The sequence below is a fragment of the Podarcis gaigeae genome (genome assembly GCF_964106915.1).
Source record: "Podarcis gaigeae genome assembly, chromosome: 5".
Lineage (NCBI taxonomy): Eukaryota > Metazoa > Chordata > Lepidosauria > Squamata > Lacertidae > Podarcis > Podarcis gaigeae.
The window spans coordinates 57,205,048-57,230,069 of record NC_139681.1 but is presented as its reverse complement, the minus strand read 5'-3'; the positions used below and the strand labels follow the sequence as shown (position 1 = coordinate 57,230,069).

Sequence of the window (25,022 nt, the reverse complement as noted above, 5' to 3'; positions counted from 1 at the left end):
CTACACACACACACACACACACACACAGTTCTAAAGGCCATAGATTGTTTAATCAGTCAAAGGCCTGCTTGAATGTTTTCGCCTAGTACCTAAAGATACGTAATGAAGGCACCAGGTGAGCTCTCTGGGGAGAGCATTCCACAAGCAGGGAGCCACTGCAGAAAAGGCCAGTTCTCGTGTTGCCACCCTCCGGACCTCTTGTGGAGGGGACACACAAATAAGGGCCTCAGGTGATGGTCAAAGGGTCCAGTCCTATGATCATATGGAGAGAGGCAGTCCTTGAGGTATTGCGGCCTTGAACCGTTTAAGGCTTTATAGATCAAACCTGCACTTTATAATAATAGTACGGTATACTACTAATTTATTTTATACCTTGCCCATCTAACTGGACTGAGTTGCCCCAGCCAGTATGGGTGGCATCCAACAAAGATACCAAAAAAAAGTATGCCTCCTTTAGAGCCCAAACTTTCTTGCAGAGGTGGAGATTTTCCAATTAAAAAATAAAAGACTGTTTTCCTCCCATCTCCCTCTGCATTATTCTGTATCTTGCAAATGGAGGAAGCTGAACCTGGTTAATTGAGCCAGACCCCTCTCCTTGTGCAGTGAAAAGGCAAGACCAGACTAACGTTCTGCCGGTCACAGCCTGGAGGATACTGGGTACAGCTCCTGAACTGCCTGCATGCCTTTCTATCTGCTCCAATGGCCTGCCCCCTGTTTTCATGTCCTCTTCTCCTTCCTTGTCAGGGCTTGGGGGCAGGGCGAGCTGGGGCATGGGGCACTGCAGGGTGGCTGAGGTGGAGGCAGTGAATGGACACAAGCCCCACACTGCCTTTTTGGGCAACATGGTGTCTGCAGGTGCCCAAGCCACCGCGTCACTCCCAGGCGAGCTGCAGGCACTGCCGTAAGTGCTGCCCCCACGGTAAGTGGCCACCTAGTGTGACCCCACCCCCACCCCACCTCCTACCTATGCTAGTGTTCCTTATTCTATTTGTGTTTTTTAAAAAAACAAAAAGTATTTGAAATCTAGATCTTGGAAAATAAATGCTGCATTGCACAGTTTTGTTTTGGTTTTTTGCATATTTTGGCACACAGAAATCTCATTGTGCTCTGATTATGGTAACTACCAGTGAATGGACCCTAGTTTTCTGGTGCCTTGCAAGCTAATCCCTGAGATTCAGTTTTTAAAATAGTTTATTAAAGTGTGTTTCTAGCCTTTGTGTTTACTGCTATGTTTGGCTATGTGCAACAAGCCAGGCCGGATAAAGGTGCTTCATGCGGCTTTTAAAGGGCAGGCGTTAGTGCAGGAGCTTAGGCCTTCCTGTCATCTCCACAACACCATTTTACTGGGAGGAGCCTTCCCTGAATATCATCATCTTGCTGGTATCTGTGGGACCCAGGATCATCAGCTGTTCATCTGCATTTGCTAGATTCTCATTCACTTGGTTCCCTGCTCTCTCCCTAGCCTGACTCCTTGTGCCGCGTGGCTGTTTTCTCAACTCTGCCTACACAAGTTGTGTTTGTGAGGGCTTAGCCAGATTACTAAGTAACACTTCCTGGAACTTGCTATAAGCATTCACTTGGCCCCCACACAGTCTTTGGTTTCCTGCTTTGGCTAGCCTGAAACCTATTAGGAGCTTTAACGTGTAGATTCTTCTGTTTAAATAAAAACACAGCAGTTTCTCTCTTTCTCACCTCCCACCCACCTTCTCTAGGTCAGAGTCACAGTCCTGCTTAAGAAAGAAAGAGAGATTAAAGATCTTTCTTTTGAGTTATAAAGCTCCAATAAACAGACTGGTTGTGGGGGAAATAATTATCCACAGGTAAGTCATTTTCACAGCCCCAGGCTGGCTGAAAACATGTTAAGATCATTGGAGCCTCTTTGGTTAGCATGTTGGGACTAGAACCTGGCACACCAGGGTTCAAATCCTGACTCAGCCATAAAGTTCACTGAGTGACCTTGGGTTCCTTGGAGGAAAGGAAATGGGATATGATTGATTGATTGATTTATAGATATATAGAGAGAGAGCCACGAGAAACGCCCTGAAAGCCCTGCACATGTCAGTTTGCAGGCAATTGTCGCAACACTGTTGAATGCAATATTCAGTGACTCTCAGAAAAATTGCATGTGCTGTAACTTGATAAAAGTGCATAGCAGCCTAGCAGCATCAGTGCCACAAAATGCCTGGGAAGAACAGGTGAATGAAGATCTACATCAGTTACGGGGGGAATAAAGATTTACACTGGAATCTGCTGCTCTTGTGGATCCTGCCGCCCGAGGCAATTCCCTACCTTGCCTCATGGGTGGGCCAGCCTTGCTGCCTAGACACAACTCAGTGTCCTTGGTTCTGTGTCAGGAAATACACCTTCTTCCTACAACTACCTTGAGCTCATCTACACTATACAGTCAAGGCAATGGCTGCTCCCAAAGGACTTTGGAAACTGTGGTTTGTTGAGGGTGCTCATGAGGGGGAAACTACCGTTCCTGAGATTCTTTAGGAGAAGCCATGACGTTTGAAAGAATGATGTGGATCTGACCTTAGTGAAGAGGCCCAGAATATCTTCTAGCTCTTTGAGATGGACAGAGTCACCCACTTCTATGAGAGGAGGAGACATAGAGTACATAGGTAGATAAGAAACTAATGAATAACAGGCCAGGCCATTTGTCCATCTAGGCTAGGCATCCCCAACCTTCAGCCCTCCAGATGTTTTGGACTACAATTCCCATCATCTCATCCCTGACCACTGGTCCTGTTAGCTAGGGATGATGGGAGTTTTAGGCCAAAACATCTGGAGGGCCGCAGGTTGGGGATGCCTGATCTAGGCAAACCCAAGATTGCTTTCCAGGGTCTTGGGCACTTGCTACCTGATTCTTATAACTGGATTGAACCTTAGCTCTTCTTCAGGCCGAACGCCTGCTCTCTACTCACTGACCTCTGGTTCCTCCCCAGTCTTTCTCTGATCACGAAGCTGACTTCATTGCTACTTTTTCTCCTAACTTAGCCTTCTTTCCTCCCTCCCTCCCTCCCTCATTTTGCTTTCCCTTGGATTTTATACTGAGAATTTTTCTTAGCCCCTTTTTATCTTCAATGAGCTTAACAAGCATTTCCTAATTAACATAGAGGTTAAACCTAAACTCAAGTTAATTTGGGTTATTGGAAAGCAGCTTGGAATTTGAAGGTGCAGGTGTGTGAAAAAGAAGGGAGAAAGATGGGCAAGAAACCTGGGCCTTCATCTGCAGTATCACCTGGAGCCCTTTGCACTGCAGACAACTCCCTGCAGGGTGCCTGTCAGATGTCAGGCAAGAGATCATAAAGGCAGGTGGGGGATGAGACAGGCTGGCAGGTCAGTAGCAGACAGGCTGTGAGCAGGTTGACCGTAAGCCAGAAACCTGGAGGTATGGAACATGATCTGCCTTGCAGTGAGTCAGACCTGTCTAGCTCTCTGTTGCCTACACAGACTGGCAGCAGCCTCCAGATTTCCGGCACTGGTCTCTCCCAGCCCTACCTGGAGATGTGGGGATGGAACCTGGGACCTTTCGCATTTAAACCAGATTCTTTGTCACTTAGCTATGGCCCTTAGCCACCTCACTCAAGCCCCTCCCCCTGCCCCCACTATGCAGTGCCCAGACTGATGGAAGACAGGAGGTCTGTGGGCCTTTATATACCTTAATAGCACCTGATCAGGTCTCCACAAGCACCTGGCTTTCTATGTCAAGAGGATCACAGGCTTCTTAAGTAACGGCCTATAGAATTCTTCCCTCCCCCAGCTAGCAGGCTTGTTGATGTGTGGATTTGGTGTGCTCCTGGTTTATTCTATTGTATTTAGCAAGATTTATATACCACTTGCTTGAAAAAGAAATCAACGGTCTGCATAAGCAATGGATCCACATGGCTTTGTATTCAATTCAGGCCCTGTGACCACCCCTGGACACTTTATACGCACAGTAATGACAAGGCGAACAGCAGGAAATGGTTTGGTGGGATGTTGTGTGAGCTCTATGGCTGTAGTACTGCATAACCCAGACCCATAAGATGGGTGAGTACCGCACTTTTCTGTCTATAAGTCGTCCCCATGTATAAGTTGTATATTTTGGGGGACTCAAGTTTTAAGAAAATGAGGGGAGATGGCCCAAAGCTGTTGAGCTTCTCCCCCCATGCAGCTGCAGGCAGGAAACACTCTCTAGATTGTTTCCTGCGCACAGTGGCATCGGGGGAAGTTGTGCTCCCTGGCGGCATGCAGCTTTCCCCCCTCCCCCCACGCAGCTGTGGGCAGGGTAACACTCCCTAGATCGTTTCCCACTCGCTGCAGCATCAGGGGAAGTTGCGCTCCTTCCTGCCAACTGGTTTGGTTGGCGGGAGTGCCGCGTCCCCCCCCCCCCATGCCACTACCTGTGTGTTGGATGACCCCAGTTTTCTTAAAAAATAAATAAATAAACCAGTGTTTAACTAAAGTGATGCTGTACACAGCAACTGGAATAAAAGCTCCCCCCCCCACTCCACCCTTGCTGTGTGAGAAACAAGACCACAAACACATTTCCTGGACTTCCAAGAGCATCTTCGCAGTTTTCAAAGATGGGGGGCCAGGAGGAGCAACCCATCATTCAATATCCACCAGTTCCACTTCAAAGAAAAGTTTTGCATTTGGTGGAATTTTGGCATCTGGCTGCCTTTTCTTCCCATAAGCCCATTCTGGTTCGATTTCCAGGTGCGCATTCTCCCCTTTGCTCATGGTCAGCAGAGCTTCGTCCCAGCCTTGTATTACTTTTCCAATGCTGACTGTGAAGCTCAGTGGTTTTCTTCTTCTTTGAACTTGTCTGAATATTACTATCGAAGACTGTTCCATCTTGCAGCTTCCCTGCATACCAACATTGAACGACATCACCCTTTTGGGGAAAGTTGATTTTATTCCCCTTCTTCAGTACTGGCTTTGTATATTTTGGGGGGCCCTCATCCACAGCTTCCTCAGGCTTTGTCTCCATGGGCTTCTCCTCATCAATCTTGACATTTTTCACTTGCTCTGCTACATGCTCTGGACTCTCAGTACACTTAAATCTCTTGGTTTCAAAGAGCTCATTATGATCAGCTGCTCCTTACTGGCTGTCTTGGCCACATTTTCTATCTGTCCTAGTAGTTTGTGCTCTGACAGGAACTTGTGCACTGCCATAGCATCGCCTCCTCACAAGCGTTGCCGCCTCACACAAGCGAGGGCTCCCTCATGAAGCCGGCACTCATGACCCCAGTTTTTTGACACAATTTTTTAGTCAAAAAACCTTGTCTAATACACGGAAAAATATGGTAAGTCTGTGGGGAAACAGCTCCCTTAAATCCAGGGAGGTTCTTTGTGGCCTTCCATGAGGACAATGTAATATCGATGAATGAACTACAAAGCCTCAAATCAGCTCACCAGCCTGCATTCTGCCATGGAAAGAGCATCTGGTTTGAGCAAAGCTATTCTAGGCTTTGAAGCTCAGTGGGTGGCCTTGAGCAAGGTGTGTGTGCTCTCAGCCTAACCTACCTTTCAGGCTTGCTGGGAGGATAAATGAGGCAAGAGCTGCAGAGCATTGCACACTCTGAAAAGTGCTAGAGAACTAAATCGCATTAGTTGAATTTCCTTCTGGGTTTGAAGGTTGAACATGGCAATACTTTGCATGCTGTATGTCCTTGGGTGCCCCTCTGCTTTTAAAAAAGGTATTGGGTAGTGGAGCTGGAAAGGACTTAAAAGCCTTTAGAGGGGAGGCCAGACTTCAGACTTTTGCGTTTGACTTGAACCTCAAGATCTGCCACCTGGGGCCAGGTGTAAAAGACGATGAAAGAATAGGGTACTTTGAAGTAGCTGCTGAGCACAGGGATTTGTTTTGAGTACCAGCTGAACTCACAGTCCTCCTGCATCAAAATCCATTCCTGGTTAACCCAAGTGTTCTTAATTGGATTTGAAAGAAGGAGCCATTTAGTTGTTGCCATTGCCAAACAATTGGGAGTCAGAATTCTTGTTGATCTAATGCAGATCATATGGAGAGTTGCCAGTAGATCCTGATCTACCTTCTGCCCAGCCCCGGCCTATAGCCATGCCCACTTTAATGCCTTTCCCCTAACATATTGGGGAAACAACAAAAGATCATTCGGCAAGCTGTGCATTTTCTTCTTTGTAGCCATCAATGTGTCATAGTAGCTATAGCAAGATAACTGACATAGTCACCCACCCACCCATTATGGGCTCTTGTAAACAATGGCTGGAAAATTATCTGTAGCGTTGGGTATGAGTTGAAATGTTTCAATTAGTTGAATGGAGGAAGGCCGTATCTCAATGGCAGAGCACCTGTCATGCATGCAACAGGTCTCAGGTTCAATCCCTAGCAGTGCTGTTGTTGTTATTAATTGAATTTATATATCCAGATATGGCTGGGAGAGACTCGCACCTGAAAGCCTGGAGAACTACTCCCTTTCTGTGCAAGCAATGCTGAGCTAGATGGAGAAAAATCTAACTTGCTATAAGGTGTCTTACTATGACTCAACTTTCTGAGTTCCAGGAAAAATTGGGTGCAGCTCGCTTTAGGAAGAATGGAGGATCAATTCTAGAGCTCCTTGCAGCCATCCCAGTGTCCTCGGGGAATTTGTGAAGCAACTGGCTTCATTGCTCTGCTGAGAGGCAGTATTGGGTAATGGGGGATCAACCCTTTTTTTCTGAGACAGCATTAATGTGTTGCTAATGATCTGGGATTTTTAATGGGTGGCCTAGATGAAAGAACTAATCCTACAGTGCTTGACCCTTCCCAGCCGGCGACCCCATACCACCAAAGGAAATAGATGGGGATAGCTGCTCACTCCTTCCCTCTCTGCTTAGAAAGGGTCACAACCTTCCAATGCCCATTTGTGATCTTCCCCCCAAAGGTCACGACCCTCGGAATAAATGTGTTGGCCAAAGGAACGAACACTCCGGATGTTGGCAGGGAGGAGAGGAGATTTTATTCTTTCCCATCTTAATTAGTCTGCTTTGATTGACTAAAATTCTGGGCACCCGAAAGGGCCTTAGTTTTGTAAGAGCCCTCAAGAAGAAATACCTTCTCATCAGGGACATACAGTTCTGCAGCCCAAGCTCTGAGCCCTTTAGTCAAAGCAAGGACTGAGCCATTGTCTAAGATCCATTGAGCAGAAGGGAATATATGACTCAACGTCATTCTCCAACCACTGGGAAAGCTTTGTGGTGATTGGGAATGGAGGGTCTTTGGGGGGAAGAAATACTGGATGTGACCCCAGGCAGAGGTCGGCTGTGTGTCTGAAAGATTTAGCCCTGGTTGACAGTGTCTAATTGTTTTTCATTAATTGTGACACAGAGTGAATGGCAGGGCCTTATGGTCACGTTGGGGTGCTGCATGAGACTCTGAAGCCCTTTCCTGCCAATCTCTGCTATGACAAATGTTTCTTTTTCTATCTGATGCTCAGTAAGGTGCCCCAAATCAGATATCTTCCCGTGGACAAAGGACAGGCAGTGCAAGGGACTGCAGGCTTTCAAGCTTTACCATACAGGCAGATTGAACATGGTCACTGCTTTCCTTTGACTGCTATTGTTCAGTTATAAGGAGGTGCAATGCATTTTTAATTGGGTGATTGCATAATTGCAAATTTTCTTTTTATAGATATATAAAAAGTATGTCCTGCCCCTGATCACTAGTGATAATGGGACGAGTCACAACAGTTTTCAAATTCAGAAACTAATAAAAGTAAAAATACATTTCAATGTGCCCAAGTCAAAAGTCCTGGCAGTAGAGGAAGGTCTTCAGCTGGCGCTGGAAGATAGACCAAGTAGAAACCACATTATCCTGATGTGGAGTGCTCTTGCCAAGAAGGCCCTTTGTTGAGTTGTAGATCTCCTGATCTCAGCTGAGGAGGACCCCACCAGAAGGGCCTTCCCAACCAGCCTCACTGTCCAGGGAAGAGTATGTGGGAAGAGACGTTCCTTCAGATTTCCAACCATTCCAAATTAGGATTCCTCACCTGCTACATCCGACCCAAAGCCCCACCTTATTTCCTTTTCTGGGTGGCAGGGAGAGAGGCAGCACCATGAAGGCGTCGGGCACCCTGAGGGAGTACAAAGTTGTTGGGAGATGCCTCCCCACTCCTAAGTGCCCAACACCACCTCTCTATCGTATGCGCATCTTTGCTCCTAATCATGTTGTTGCAAAGTCCCGTTTCTGGTACTTTGTCTCTCAGCTGAAGAAGATGAAGAAATCTTCTGGGGAAATTGTGTACTGTGGACAGGTTTTTGAGAAGTCTCCGTTGAAGGTAAAAAATTTCGGTATCTGGCTGCGCTATGATTCTCGTAGTGGAACTCATAACATGTACAGGGAGAACAGAGATTTGACAACTGTTGGAGCTGTTACACAGTGCTATCGTGATATGGGAGCCCGTCCTAGAGCTCGTGCTCACTCAATTCAGATCATGAAGGTTGAAGAGATCACTGCTACAAGTGCCGCAGACCAGCTGTCAAGCAGTTCCATGATTCCAAAATCAAGTTCCCTCTGCCACATAGAGTTCTGCGTCATCAACATAAGCCACGCTTCACCACCAAGAGACCAAACACATTCTTCTAAATGCATTTGCTCTGAGTTTCAATAAAGTTCTTTTTGAACTTCTAAAAAAAAAGCCCCACCTTATCTAGCATTTCACTCAACATTGGCCAACTAGGTGCCTATGAGAAGCCTGCAAGTCATACCATGGTTAAGAGTATATGGCTAGTATTGGAGGTCCAAAGTTCAATTCTTGCCCAGCCTTGAAGCTCACTTATGGGTAGGCTTAACGTATTATTAAAGAACAGAATTGCCAAACATATAGAAGAACAAGTCTTGCTACAAGCAGACAAAAACAGTGGGGCTTCCATAAGAAGAGCCAGCAAGGCTACCTATTAGGATTTGCTGTTGGTATTATGATACAATACGGAAAAGGTTGAACTCTATGTGATGCGTTTTCCAATACCATAGGCTCTACTTCTTACTCAGCAAAGAGTTCTAGGAATCCATTCTAAATCGCATGAAAACTTCTTTATTTTTGCATTTTACTGGACAGGATCTTCTTATGGGCTACCAATTGCAAGGTCCTCAATACCAGATATGTCATGGGATTTCCAGTGTTGGGGAACTAGCATTTGATATTTGTGTGACCCCCTGGAGCCATCTCTTCTGCTCTTCCATCATTCAACAGGTCTAATATGGTATGAACATCCTCTGATCCAGGTTGTCTAAGACCAAACCAATTCTGTTTTCTCTTCAAGCAGATTCTGGTCGTATCTCTTTAAAACAGTCAGTATGAGAGCTTAAAACTACCTTTAATGGAAAGCTCAGTGATGGAAAAAATGCCCTGTGGAAATATGGGGCTAAACCTACAACTTATGCAAGGGTTACGTTCCAGGGATCACACCCTCAAGCCAAGATCACGTAGAAGCAGCACACATTGGGTGCAATGGTGGATAGGATTGTCAAAGTCCCTTTTCCTGGATTCCACCCCCTTTCCATTTAAAATAGATATACCGGTATTTTGCCAAACGCGTAAAGCTGAATGTGTGTAAGTTGCAGGCTTACTGTACCAATTCTCTGCTTGTGACGTATGTTGCACAACTCTGTTGAAAAAGCAGGGGTTTGATTAAAATAGGGCTGCCTCGTAGACGATTTCCCTTCCTTCATATTCAGCACCTCAGCTTAGATATAGAGATATTAATCGGAAATCCTTGGGAGGGAGGTCAGCAAATTGCCATTTCCCATCCCTCCTCTGTTTAAATTAGTTTCAGACCAGTAGCTGCTTCCTGTGGCTATTGGATTCTTAGCACTTGTCTCTCCAACATCTTACCCTGCTGCACCCCACGGACAAGTATTCTCCACTGTAGGAGAGAGAGATACCTAAGATCTGTGGGAAAGCAGTAGATGGCAGCTCCTGTGGTCCCCCTCCCATCTGAATTTCATTAGAAGCACCTTCTGGCTAACCAGTTTCTCATTAATAATGGAATTGTTCAGAGCAGGTGCTCATCTGTGTGTCTGTTGAATCTTTGTTTACTGTTAACTGTTCACTTGCAAGGGATTTAAACACCATTGGCCAGGAGTAATTTACTATCCTGTGGCACTGCAGGATATATTTTTGTCCTTTCAGAGTTGGTACACCAAAGTGTTTACAATTCAGTATGCAACATATATCACTCTGTGGCTCAGCACATAGACATGGGACAGCAGTTTTCCTGGCTGTTGGTCCAAAGGCTTTCTTCACATTCAACACTCTTCAAGCAGACTGTGTTGTTTTGCTTGCAGTTAAACATCCAAGAGTTGTCCGTTGAAACTTGCTGAGAATTCTGCCTTCTCCTCTTTGAAATGCCCTTCCTCCAGTGCTTGGAACCACCAGAAGCTAGAGGCTAATTCTATATAAGTAAAGGTAAAGGTACCCCTGACCAACAGGTCCAGTCGTGACCAACTCTGGGGTTGCGTGCTCATCTCGCTCAAGAGGCCGGGAGCTGGCGCTTGTCCGGAGAAAAGCTTCCGGGTCACGTGGCCAGTGTGACTAAGACGCAGCTGGCGAGATAGCACCAGCGGTCCCAATTTATCTACTCGCACTTTGAGGTGCTTTCGAACTGCTAGGTGGGCAGGAGCTGGGACCGAGCAACGGGAGCTCACCCCGCTGCGGGGATTCGAACCGCCGACCTTTCAATCAGCAAGTCCTAGGCTCTGTGGTTTAACCCACAGCGCCACCCACGTCCCTAATTCTATATAAAGGAAAGCTAATAACCGATACCTCCAGACCAACTATCAAATTGTGATGCTGAAATGTACAATTGCAGCTGTGCATATTCCTATGCCCGCAGTAAGTATATTGATCTACAGCTGAGGATTTTATTCATTTTAGTACCTTTTGGCCTGGTTTCCCCTCCTCCTCTTACATTTTTAGTACCTCACTGCTTGCTTTGAACATTTAAATTGCAAGCAATGCTGGGGTGACCTGGAACACAGCTGGAGCCTCTCCGAAAGCATCAGTTTTGCATATGAAATGCACAATCTCTTTCTCTTCCTCTTTGCTCTGCTGCTTCTGAGGCTGTCTAACATTTTGTCAAGACGGAGCAGCCCAAAAGCTATGTTGCTGTTTCAGATTCCCTGAACGTCTTTCATAGCAACTGTTGGGTGTCCAGCTTCTTTGTATTGCAGGAGAAGTCTCGCCCACACCTCATAACTCTTCCCCGCTTCCAATGCAGAGTCTTAAGAACCCAGCAGCCAGGAACATCACCTGACCCTTATCAAGAACGGCTTGATGCAAACATTCAGAGAATGCGAAATCCGCCAGGGCACCTAAGATAGATAGGGGTGCCAGTGTCAAATTTTGAATGGACGTTTATCTTTTAAGAGCTACATAAAAAGGAAAGCTATGCCTAGTGAAACTTCCCCTGTCACTAGGTTGCAGTGATGGGGGAAGTTGCACATCATAGAATTTCTCCTCCACTTTCTTATATGCAACTCTTAAAAGAACAGGATGTCCTGTGGTGAGGCAAGGCCCAACCTGGGTATAAGACGAGGCAAGGTTAAGGACTGGAGACAGAGTTCTGAAGTTGCTTCTGTGGATAACAAACTGAATCGAGCCCTTCTAGCAGGCATGGTCAAACTTGGCCCTCCAGATGTTTTGGGACCACAACTCCCATCATCCCAAGCTAACAGGACCAGTGGTAAGGGATGATGGGAATTGTAGTCCCAAAACATCTGGAGGGCCAAATTTGGCCATGCCTGCCTTATAGAGTAGTAGCAGCAGCAGGTGCAGCTCAATTGTTAGTCCCACCTGAACTACAAGATGCTGGTCTACTGAAGAAGGCTGGATCCCTTTAAGTAATCTACTGCAATGGAGCAAGGAGCTTCAGTCTTGTGCAGTGGAATCCTGCAAATATTTTAATAATGGACATGCACTCTTACCCTTGGGCCAGGACAGTACTAGAGAAGAGCTTGCTGGATCAGGCCCATGGCCCATCTAATCCATCATTCTCTTCTTACACTGGCCAACCAGATGCCCATGAGAGGACCAAAAGTACAACAGCACCCTCTCTGCTTGTGGTTCCCAGCTACCCATCACCCGGCAAAGAGGAATCTTGACTGTTGACACAGGAGCTTTCTATGGGGCCTGGGTGATAACCTTTCAATGCAAAGGTCAGACAGGCCTCTTCCAGTTTGGCTCCTTAAGGCTTTGTGAATAAACTTCCTAAACAGCACTGGGGGGGGGGGTAGCCAATGAAATGTCCGCCAGATGTTGTTGTATTCCATAGCCAGGAATGACAGGAGTTGTAGCTCATCAATCTCTGGAAGGCACCATATTTGGCTACCCTTGCTAAAGAGGAGATAGGACAGGGGAGCAGACTGCAATGAAAGTGATGGTAGAACACGAAAACAGTGCCTTGGAGATCATTGGCTTGGAGAGCCCAGGCCCACCATTCCAATCATCCCTGATCTTTCATACTTTGGAAGTATACTGTTTGCAAAATCATACAGCATTGGAGGTGAATGTTCCACCACATCTATTTGGTTTATGAGGCGAAAAGGGTTGTTTCGCCTTGACTTCTAAAAGCACTCTCTAAGCTTCAGTTATTTTGAATTCTTGAGAAGTCTGCAGGGTAAAGTGTATTTAAAACAGCACTGGCAGATGTGGAGAGAGAGAAAGTGTGTATAGATCAAGGGAGGGGAACCTGTGGCTCTCCAGGTGTTGCCGAACTACACCTCCTATCATCCTTAATCATTGGCTATGTGGACTGGGGCTGATGGGAGTTGAAGTCCAACAATGTCTGAAGGGCCACACTGAACCTTGTTTTTACTCAAGGGAAATTCGCTCTTTAGTGCTGGGAGAAGTGCTTGCATTTTTGGACTTGTATAATGTAAGGGTTAGTTCCCATTCTAGAATGGGTATTCACTTTCGCCTTGTGCAACTTGGCTGCTGCTACTGATTGTATCTAGTTTTCCTTCTGCTGCTACACACTGTGGATGGGAATGGAGTTTTGATAGAAGAAGGGAGATGATATTTTGCAACCACTTAATTCAAGCCCTTCCTTGGGCAGGCAGCCGTGGAGAACTTTCAGTAGCTGTCTGGCTACATGCTAGACTGATTCTTTGATAATATGCAGAGTTAGTCTCTTGCAGCAATAAAGTCTTGCAGCACCTTAGAGCTGAAGGCTTAGACGAACAGATTTATTGTAGCATAATAAGCTTTTGTGGGCTACAATCAGGTGCGCAAAGTGTTGTCCTGAGTTGCAGGATGTGTGTGAGGTTGGTTGGGATGGTTGCCTGTCTGTGGGGGAGGGAGTCTTCACAGTTGTGTCCTCCCCCCCAACCTCCCCCCTATCTATGTGTGTATAATACACACACAGCTCAGGATTACGCTTCATTTATAAATAAAGTGGGCTCTGTTCTTATGCCGTAATAAATTTGTTAGTCTTTCAGATGCAGCAAATGTGAATGGTCCCTTCACATATTCTCACTCTAAACAGGATTAATTTGCTTCAGATGTGCATACTTTTGTAATCGCATACAGCATGTGACCCCTGATGGGTTGAGGATCCCTGAGGAAGAAGAAGAAGAAGAGTTTGGATTTGATATTCCGCCTTTCACTCCCCTTCAGGAGTCTCAAAGCGGCTAACAATCTCCTTTCCCTTCCTCCCCCACAACAAACACTCTGTGAGGTGAGTGGGGCTGAGAGACTTCAAAGAAGTGTGACTGGCCCAAGGTCACCCAGCAGCTGCATGTGGAGGAGCGGAGACGCGAACCCGGTTCCCCAGATTAGGTGACTGCCGCTCTTAGCCACTACACCACACTGGAGGAATGAAATTGGGGGTGGGGGACGGAATGACCATTGAAGCAGCAGCAAGGGCAGAGGAGGCTTTGAATAGTAGTGAACAGCCATGAAAAAAAGGTTGGATTTGGGGCAACTGCAATCTGGGAAACAGTAAAACATTTGGTAAAAAGTTAATGGGGTCTTGCTTATCACCCTGTTACATCTAGATCTATCTCCCTTTCCTTACTTTACTGTTGCTCATCAAACCTGACCCAGGACTCCTGTTGTTCCACCCCCAATTTATGCCCATCAATTCTTTTTCAGCATGCATGAACCCTGGTCCACCTTTTGCAACGTCTTTTCCTTTTGAGGTTTTCAGCACTGCCAGATCCGTACTGAGACTGACCTTTCTTCTTCTTCTTCAAGTACTTGTAGATTAGATGTTGGACCTGGACCAGGGGATTACTATTTCTGTACATTTTGGAATTTTGTAAGCTGTGCAACTTTGTTGCTCGGTTCATTTGTTTTTTAAAACATGGTCTGCGATATTTTATGCATTGTGACTTTGCTGTTATTTTTATTTGTTTTAGTCTAGTAGTGATTTTGTGTAAAGATCATTGTGGGGAGAGATTTTCTGTTTAATTATTTGCTGATTTTAACAGTTGCTTTTATCATGTAATAGATTTCAAGCAGATTATTGAATATTACTTTAATTGATTGACATGCTTATTTTTATCGACTTGTCACATTTTTCATTATGATTTATTTGCCTTGGATCTGATGGTTTTAGGGTGTGTGATCTTGGTTGTATATTTTGTTGTTTCTGTGGCTTGTAAACTGCCTTGTGTTCAGCAGTGTAGAAAGGTGGTATACAAATTAAGAATAAAATGAAAAGAGTCTTTGTTGTTATCTGTAATATAGTGGTAGGACCTGTGGGCTGCACTTTGGTGCTTAGCACATGGCTGTGTATAGAAGGGAAGGAGATGAAATCTTTGTTTCCTAAAATGTTCATTTCCGTCATGTATCTGCCAAGGTCTAGTATGGTGATTGATGAGATGAAATAACCAAGAGGCATTTCTGCTTCTTATCGGTGCGGGTTCTGCAGTGCGTACTTTTTTAAGAGCCTGTGCCTCCAAATCAAGGATGGGGGAAAAAACTGTGGCCCTTCGGTTGTTGTTTGGCTAAAGCTCCCACCAATCCCACACTAGAATGATAGTGTGATAGGAGTTGCAGTCCAGCAACATCTGGTTCCCCATCCCTGTTCTAAACAGAGAAGCAGCCCAGGGAGATTAAGGTAACCAAGGAAGTGGCTCTGTGCCAGACTGAAAATGGGTAGGCCTCCCTTCCTCAACTCCCTGGTAGTTAGAAAGAACAGAGTGGAGAGTTTAGTTGTGTGCAAGCTAGAAACTAGATTCAGGCCGGGAAGTTAGGGCGTCAGAGCCATGTCTGATTTCTGCTTGAATCCAAGCTAAGTGGCTATGGGAGAAACAAGACCCTGTCTCTTGTTCTAAAGGAAACACAAACCCTGGGTAAGCCCCTGGAACCTCTGGAATTTAGCACTGCTCAGAGATTGGGGTAGCATGCAATGTTACTATCCTACAGAAAGAAGCATCTTCAGAGACAAATTTACTCCTGTTGGATAGTTTGTCAGCGAGGGAATATACAGGTAATATAAATTAAAACAAATGAATGTTTCATACCAGTTATTCTAAAAGGTGCTTGTTTGCAACAAGCTGAAAAGTACATTTGAGACAATAATAAGCTCCATTTAAATTATGCCCTTTTTGATACATCCCTCCCTGGGTTTGGAAGTACACAGAGGTAAGGATAGATAGCTTTTTATCTTTACATGCCTGCTTTTTTCTTATTCTTTCTGGTAGCAAATTAGGTGGTGGCAATATCCAGGTGTTTGGGTTTTTTTTGCTTTGATAACATGAGCATAAGGAATCAGTTGTATGCAAAGAACTATGGGAGACAAGAGTCCTAACAGGAGAGGCAGCAAGAGTTGGGTATATCTATTCAGGAGAAGAGATTAGTAAGAGGTTATGTCATAGCTATCTTCAAATATCTGAAGGGCTGTGACATAGATTATTTGTTTTCCACTGCTCCTGAGGGGAGGGCCCAAACTAACAGGTTCAAATTACAAGACGGAGAATTTTGATTAAACATTAGAAAGAACTTTTCAACAGTAGGAGAACAGGCTGCCTTGGAAGGTGGTGGACTCTCTTGTTCGTTATAAGTTTTTTAAGCACTGGTTAGGTGAGCACCTCTCAGGGATGCTACCATCCAGAAGAAGCAGACCCATTGGGTGACATTTGCGGCCCCTTCCATCTCTCTTCATTCTGTAATGTCTTTTAATGAGGAGTCATCTAGTCAACTATCATGAGAAATAGCAGGAAGTTTGTATACATGCATAGGGATGGAAACACTTTACTTTCAATATATGTTCCAGCCAACATCAAATCTGTCTCCAACAATCACAGGCTGTGGGAAAATAATTCAAGGGCCTTGGGGAAATAGTTGGGGGGAGGGAATGGCAACCAGTACATTAAAGAAGCTGAGGTCAGAGTGGAGCTTTTCAGGCCGCTTGCTTAGTGATCAATGCCAGGGCTGGTGCTAGAGGCGAGCAAACAGGGTGACTGCACTCATTGCCACATCACAGCATGCATCTGTGTGCTGAGATGGCTTTGGTGTGTGCTGAACCTCTACAGCAATGATTTATCCTTAAAAGATTCCAAATCCTGAACAATCCTGCTGGATGGGGAGGCCATATGATTTTACTGGGGGCCTTGAAGAGAGAAGACAGATGTGTGATTCTAAACATGGCAGAAGCAATCTAATACTGTTTCCACTGCTCTGAGGGCTGATCCAGCATGCAGTTTGTTAATAGGCAGATCTTTAATTAAAGCTGCAAAACTGCACTCACACAACAGATAGTCACTACAGCTCCCCCCCCCCCCTTCACTGCTGGTAACACTTTTTAATGCCTCCCACATCTGACTTAGGGAATTTTCTGTTCCATTGCTGCAACTTGGCAAGTGGCTTTGAACAAATGACCTACCAAGCTGCAGTTAATATGTGAGAATGGTAATACTGAGTTGAAAATGACCTATTTGGCAACGTTCCATAGGTGTTTCTATTTTAAATTGTTATATTTTACCATTGCAATCTGTGACCCTCCAGATGTTGCTGGCCTACATAAGGATCAGGCCAAAGGCTTATCTAGTCCAACATCCTGTTCTCACAGTGGCCAACTAGATGTCTATGAGAAAATTCAAGCAAGCAGGGCACGAGTGTAAGAGCACTCACCTCACTTGTGATTTCCAACAACTGGTATTCAGAGGCATCCTACCTCAGACAGTCAAGGTAGAACATTTCCATCCTGGCATCCATTCATGTGTCTTATCCTAGCAATTTGGTGTTATGAGCAAACTTTGCTGCCTCACTGTTAACCCCTAACCCTAGAACATTTATGAACAAGTTTAAAAGTGCAGGTTCCAATATTGATGCTTAGGGGACTCCACTCTTTACATCCCTCCACTTCTTCTTCAGGAAGGTTTAGACCAAATCCTGACAATACTGATCTACAAGAGAAGTTCTCCTCTTATGCCACAACTGCTAAGCTTATTCAGGTGTCTTTGGTGAAGGGCAATATCAAAAGCTTGTGAAAGTCTAAGTACACAGTGTCAACTGGATCACCTCTGCCTATGTGCTTGTTGACACGTTCAAATAACTCTAAGAGAACCACTGGAGAGCCAGTGTGGTGTAGTGGTTAGGAGCTGTAGACTCGAAATCTGGGGAACCAGGTTCGCATCTCTGCTCCTCCACATGCAGCTGCTGGGTGACCTTGGGCCAGTCACACTTCTCTGAAGTCTCTCAGCCCCACTCACCTCACAGAGTGTTTGTTGTGGGGGAGGAAGGGAAAGGAGAATGTTAGCCACTTTGAGACTCCTTCGGGTAGTGATAAAGCGGGATATCAAATCCAAACTCTTCTTCTTCTACATCTTCTAAAAGGCTAGCGAAAGAGGACTTACCCTTGCAGAAGTCATGCTGGTTCCGCTTCAGCAGAGCTCATTATTCTATATGCCTGGCATTTTTATCATTTATAATGCTTTCCACCAGTTTTCACAGAACAGATGTTAAGGTAACCAGCCAATAATTTCCTGGATCCCCCACACAAAAAAAAACTGGTGTTATGTTGGCCACTTTCTCGTCCTCAGGTAAAGATGCAAAAGAGTACCCTCACAAACTTTTTACTCCCTTGTTATCCAGTTGTCCAAGCTCCTCCTTAGGTGGTCTCCAGCTTCTCATGTATCTAAAGATTTGTGGTGGCGGTCTTTGTTTTTAACAGCATACTCTTCTACTTTTTAAAATATGTATCCTTTATTGTCCACTTGCATTCTTTTGCTAAAGTTTGTGTTTCTTTCCGTTCTCATTTGGACAAGGCTTCCATTTTCTGAAGGAAGTCTTTTTGCCTCTGTGGAAAGCCACCCCACCTCATATGTGGAGAGCCAGCTTCTATTTACCACCACTGATTCATCTGGTGGGTGGAGAGGTTCCTATTTTGTTCCCACTCCCACCATTGTACTCACATTTCAAAACCTGCCACCGCTGTGTATCTCTGCTCTGCTGGTTTACCAAAGCCTTAATCCATAGTTGTGGTATTTTAGATATGGTACAAAACCAGCCAGACCCGCTTTATAAGTAAATATGGGTGACCAAGAATTTCTACCCAGCAAGCGAATCAGAAGTTAAATTGTAGAATCCTTTAACTTGGCATAAAAATAACCCAGCTCTTCCAAAATCAGTTTTATGCAGCTAAGCAACTGACAGCCACCAAGGGATACTTAACTCTTCACATAACCTCACATACACAAATGAACTCTTATATGTTGAATATAAAACAAACACTGTCCCAGTAAACAAATTTTAAAATATGATTTCTCCACAGCCTCCAGCAGCTTTATTGATGTGGCTTGTTAACCGCACTAACGTTTTATTGGCCTCAGTGATACCTTTCCTGAGCTGCCATGTACAGTCCAGCTGATCTTCTGTTACTTTCGTTTTGAACAAAATTATTTAAAATTTATTTTAAAGTATTTGAAACTCCAGCTCACCCATCTTGGTTCGGGGGCTTCTGGTATTAGTATTTAAACACTTGCACATAGTGCCTCTCTCTGAATGTCTTTGGCACAAGGCATTTTGCTTTATGGCTCTTTAGCTTCTTATAATCGCTATTGTGTGCCCCTGGGCACTCAGTGTATCATCCTACACCCTCCCCTATTTGAACCTGGCGTCTTTGGCCCTAACTATTGGCATCTATATCCCTAACAACATCTAAATCCCTAACTATTTCCCATGCTGTCTGGGGCTGATGGGATTTGCAGTCCAACAATACCTGGAGAGGCACAGGTTATCCCCCTCCCCAAGCACAAACCATAATAGCCATGTTTCTGAACTTCTAATCTTTATAACGAATGCTTGTGAACTAGTTGCGTTTTTTCCACAAATCGCTTTCAAAGCTGTCATCCAGCAAATATGCTTTGATCTAATGGCACTTGAGCAGCCAACATCAAAGTTAAATTAACACCTCCATCCCAAGAAACAGCAAAAGTGATACAGTTGAATTGCATAGTTCAGGGCTGTAATTCCTCCCGCACCTCTGACCACACATACTGTGCACCCAGATGAAAGGTTTGAACCAAATACATGCTGGTTTGCATTGGGTGTGTGACTGTGAATGTGTATATCGGAATAGATGCCGGTTAAACTTTATGATGCCATTTATATGAAGCTGATTCTGCGATATTTCAGCAATATTCCATGACTGCAAGTAATTAGCGCACTTACTTAAACATGATGGTACCCACATATGTAATATAGGAATGCTTCTGGACTCACTGACTGCACAGCCCTATACATGTCTTCTCAGAAATAAGTCCCAATTGAGTTTAATGGGGCTTAGCCCCATGCAAGCAGGTATAAAATTGCAATCTGAGTTATCCCAGATACTGGCCATAAAGCCTAGTCATATAGTGTGAACTTACCATTTAAAATGTTATAGCCACTGTTTGATCCAACATTTTTAAAAGCGAATTTGTAGCCAAATTTCCACACTAATGGTGGGTTGCTGCAGAACTGAGAAAAGTTCAGCGACTGTAGTCAGTCCCTTTATGTACCCTCATCTTCTTCTAGCCCAGGGTTTCCCAAACTTGCGTGTCCAGCTGCTTTTGACTACAGTTCTCATCATCCCTGGTCACTGGCCCTGCTAGCTAGTGATGATGGGAGTTGTAGTCCAAAAAAAGCTGGAGACCTAAGTTTGGGAAACCCTGGGCTAGCCAATGAATATCAGAGTTATGAGCATGTGCATGGGGATAGTCTGTTCATGGCATTTTATTTATTTAATACCTAGTATTCCAGAATTCTGATCTTTTGGAAGTAGAGGAGATGAGGAGAGGAACTATGAGCCTGCCTGAGCTATAGCAAACCTGGTTATTGTGATGAAACTTTGCCTTCAGCTAATTATTGCTGTCATGGGCAAGACTTTGGCTCAGTGCTGTCGTCTCTGTCTGTTCTCTCTCTCCTCTGAACTGAGTTTGCAAACTGTCAGCTCACAGCAGTCAGGGGGAAGTGGCACGGAACAGATGCCTCCCAAGCCACGCCCACCACGATGCTTGTACCCATGCCGCATAAATGAAAATATTGAGGATTTCTTCTAGATCTTTCACAAAAGTCAGGTGTTTTGCAGGGCAAGAAAAAGCAGCTTTTGTGTACATTATTCTTGATCACTACCTGAATAATGACAATGTCATATGACAACATGCAATTTTAAAAACAATAACGACAACCCAGGAACTCTACCACTATAAATGGTAAGTGGGAAAAGGCCCCCAGCCTTTGGTGTGTGGAGGTGGGAGGTATCTATGCAACTACTGCATCAGAGGATGTTCATGTTAAGCACTTTTTTAGAGAGATGAAAGAAGTCAAGGCAATGTCCCAGCTGGCACTGTGTTGTGGGGGAAGCCAAGGTCTAATTTCTCTTGCCTGTCTGTACAGGCATCTTTCCCTAGGCCCTTCTTCCCAGTGCTCATGGATTGCCTACTGGAAAGCTGTTTCCCTCTGGGGATTCTTTTAAGATGCAGGCTTGATTAGTACCACTGCATCTGTGGCAGCAGAGTAGACCATGTTCATTGGGAACCAAGAAGTAAACACAAGAGCTTGCAGCTTCCTGTCTCAGTTGTGTCTGGGAGTTTGGCAATGAACAGGAAGCAATTGTGCCACCCATGCACAGAAAACCTTTAACACCCTGCCTGGGTCACATGTGGCAGACCACACCATGCATGCACTTCTCTGCCTCTAAAGAATTAGAGGGGGATTTCCCCTAGCTGCATGTACCATTGAATTCATGACAATTTAAGGTCTGGCTTTATCAGTTCTGTGGTGCGCCACAGAACTCTGTGCTCCCATGATCAGTGCGCATTCCTGCAATCTGTGCATGAGAGGTACTGTCTTTCTCAGAGAGGCATCCTCGTCATATCTGTAATTAGCTGTTGAGATGGCTTTTGCTTACACACACACACACACACACAGAGAGAGAGAGAGAGAGAGAGAGAGAGAGAGAGAGAGAGAGAGTACATACCACTGTCACTAATCTGGAGCATTCTGCTAAGCACCTAATGTGTCCGCATCACAATCTTATGCATGCCTTTTCAAAAGGAAGCCTCCTAGTAGTTAAATGGCTGCAGTCCCAGGTAAGGATTGCAGCTTTAACAATCCAATTCAACAGATGTATGTATGGGGTGTATGAGTGAAAATGGGAGTGGGGAGTCAGGGGTGCATGGCTGTGAAATGCATGACACAGTGATACTGCTGTAGTACTGGGGGGTAATGGCTGGCTTTTCTTCTGGCATAAGGAAATGAAATTAAGTACAGTGCCTTCCATTATGTCTGTCTCGGGATGCAATAATTGATTTTGCCTATTGATGCTGAATCTCCCTATTCCTCATACTGGATCCACTTGGGGAAAGCAGCCAAGCAAAGATGCCTGTAACCTGAGTTGGAGGATGGTTTGTTTGTGACATAATGAGAGCTACCAGGAACCGCTATGGGCAAATGCAGGGAGGCAGCTGGTGGTACATCACCTAGAGTTTGTGGAAGGAAAGGTGGAACATATAGGCAATAGTCATAAATAAAATAAATCCCTGGCTATTGGCCATGTTGGTTGGCGCTGATGGAATACAAACACACCTGCAGGGACAGAGGTTTTCCATCCCTGACTTAGATTGTATGTAGGACCATGCCACTGGAGCAAGCAGCAAAGCAGAACAAGTATAAGAATTCTATTTCTTATTTTTTTTTCAACTCAACTGGGCATATACTAGGTACCACACCAGCCATTCAGACTAAGAGCCATTTCACTCATTAAAAATATATGATGAGTTTACTTTGTCACATAAAGCTGTGTATTTGGGAAGGAATTGTGGTGGTTTGCTTGAAATCCTTCTGAAAAGTGGCACTGTTAATCTCTTGCTTCTGTGCCATAAGGATAACACTTTATGTCCCCCCCCCCCTCTGTGTGTGTCTGTCTTTCTATGAAAATAAGATTTTAGAGTTGCAGGGATTGTGTTTGGAGTTCAGACACTAATAAATGCTTCCAAACACCATTAACCACCCAGTGCAATTGATTGGCATACATTCCAAGGTATTGCTATATAATATTCAGTCCTTTTCCAGGGCAAAGTAAAATCCAGGTATATCTGGACAATATCTTTTGGGCAGAAAACATATTTTGGGCAAAAAAATACATGCAGAAAATATTTCTGTCACACGCTTACTGATTTTTGTCAGGATTTGTTCTAAGCCTGTATAGAGACAAGCACTGTCTGGAGGAACAAGAATGTCTTTACTGCTAATTATGGTGTTAGTTCTGATTCTGGAGCAGTAGCTTGATAACTGGACATGCATTTGAAAAGGAAATATGATATTTACTAGTCAGTTTTACACTTAAGAGTTCTGCTTCTTGTTGTTTTAAAGAACGATATGAGCACCTCTGTTGATGGGTTCCAATCCTTTTTACAAACACTTAAAAAAAATAATCAAGTAAAATTATTCCAAAAGTGATCTGGAAATGGGAGACAGTTGTATTACTAATGGACATTAGCCACTCGACGCCTGCAAATGTCACACCAAAATGAACACACGCCTATTATTAACAGTGCTGACCACATGCTTTAGAGAGACACAGCCTGTTAACAGAAACTTGCAAATGCCATGGCAGAACACAAAATGTAGAAATGCCATTGTCAGTGGTTTACAACACTGCTAGCAAATAACTGTGTGCAGAGGGGAAAATATTACTGTCTATACTGTACATAGCCCTAGTTAATTTTCCCACATTCCTTAGATCTGGGAATTTTGAGTATGGGTCTCCTGCTTCTGAGACCATATTTTAAAACAGAAAAAGCACTGCTATAGTTGAGCATGCAGGATCTGTGAATATTAGTTCAGTGTTTAAATTTAGACAGCAAGTTGGTTTTCTCTTTTACTTTGCTGCTTTATTTTTAGACTTAGAAATGTACTTCCAAATCAAATCCACCCATCTTTGCCTCTCAGCTTTGGGCTGCTGTGACACTCCCCAAATGGAGAGGTTGCCTGGAGAGGAAAGATGATTTAATAATAAATTGTTCTAGGGTCTGAGGTTGGGATTCCCCGCCCCCACCCCTCTTTCCCCCTGAATGTGTATGTGGCTGTGACGCAGTTTCCTGAAAGTCCTGCCTGGTCCTGCCAGGGACTGAACGAATGTAGATCCCAGCTCACCCAAAGGGGAGTGGAGTGGAGGGGGAGAGAAGACTTTGCCAAACTGGCTTGACCAGAATGTGACACAAGAGCAGGAAATGAGTCACTCCTAGTAGGGCAGCTGCTCTCAGCCATTTGCATAAAGAAAAGCACCAGCAGAGGAGGGGGAAATGACACCAGGCCTCTCAGCCTGTCCTGAATAAAATCTGCTCTGCATTCAACTAGCTTGCAGGCTTCTGCCTTGATACGTTGTCCTCCTCTTCCTCCTCCTCTCCCCCTCGCTGCCCCCACCCCTGTCCTTCAAACATCTCTCTGCTATATCTCACCCTGCAGAACCCCAAACATTCAGGGCCTGGATCTTTTTAAAGTGCTGCCTGTAAAGTCAACATGAAACCTCTGTTTAAACGAAAGTACACAGGCAGGGCCCAGCCACCCAGCCTCCCTGGCACATTAGGATGGGTCGGGGCAAGGCCATTGGGGGGCCCTGGGTTATTTCCCAGGAGGAGCCCTGCTAAGCTGGCTGCACAAGGACAAAGCTCTGGCAAGGGGGATGATACAGACATAAACTGCTCTAGCATCGCTTCCATTGTCTCAATCGATTCCTGCCTGCAAAGGGATTAATTTTCCTGCTGCACTGAGCTAACCCAAGTAGGTCGGTCGGTGGGGTCCTGGGCAGGCTGGGTGGGAGGCCCTTTTGTGCGTTGGGATTTTGACAGAGAGTGGATTGTTTTGGCAGCCTCTAAGTCCCCTTTTATTAATAATTAGGGATGGGAGCCTGTCCTTTGCAGTGGTGACGCTTGCTCTTAAAAGGGCAAATTCACAAGCAGGCCCAGCTGCAGGTAGGAGAGGGCTGAAGGGGAAACCGCTGGGGAGAGGGTATTGCAGGCTGGGATCTAGGACCCTCTTGTTTCTCACTGGGTGCCAGCAGTTTGAGGGGCATAGTTGGATGCATGTGTGCCACACAGGATTAAAGTTGGACCTTGCATTCTATTATTTTATTAATGGATGTCCCAAACTTGTGGTGTTGGATATCAGACTTCCTTTGTGTTCTGCCGTGCTTTTTATCATTTTCATTTGCTGTATTTATTTTAAAAGTCGTTCCAGCGTAGTATGGTGACTTGTGGGTGACTTGGAAGCAGGTCATCAGACTGCCTAAAAGTGGGTTTTCAGAGCAATAGTCATAATTCAGAGAACTACATCTGCCTAGAGTAGCTTTTGACTCGTCCAGAACACTGCCAGCACACAAACCGTTGGGCACACCTAAAGGAGCTCTTTGGACAGAGACTCAAAAAGCGCTTTCTCTCTGTGTTTGTGTGTGTGTGTGTGTGTGTCTGTTAGTGAGTAGCTTTCTCCTTGTTTATATCCTTCCTACCATAGCATCAGGGACGCAGGTGGCGCTGTGGGTTAAAGCCTCAGCGCCTAGGACTTGCCGATCGAAAGGTCGGCGGTTCGAATCCC

General features: G+C 45.0%; 2 pseudogenes across 2 annotated transcripts; one reads left to right on the top strand and one right to left on the bottom strand.

The window, feature by feature from the left end:
* Window positions 1-4,426: 4,426 nt before the first annotated feature.
* On the bottom strand, window positions 4,427-5,163 carry LOC310844512 (peptidyl-prolyl cis-trans isomerase FKBP3 pseudogene; annotated as a pseudogene). The gene has a single exon. The product of its transcript is annotated as a peptidyl-prolyl cis-trans isomerase FKBP3 pseudogene (transcript).
* Window positions 5,164-8,024: 2,861 nt separating this feature from the next.
* On the top strand, window positions 8,025-8,639 carry LOC310845879 (large ribosomal subunit protein eL20 pseudogene; annotated as a pseudogene). The gene has a single exon. The product of its transcript is annotated as a large ribosomal subunit protein eL20 pseudogene (transcript).
* Window positions 8,640-25,022: the final 16,383 nt, after the last annotated feature.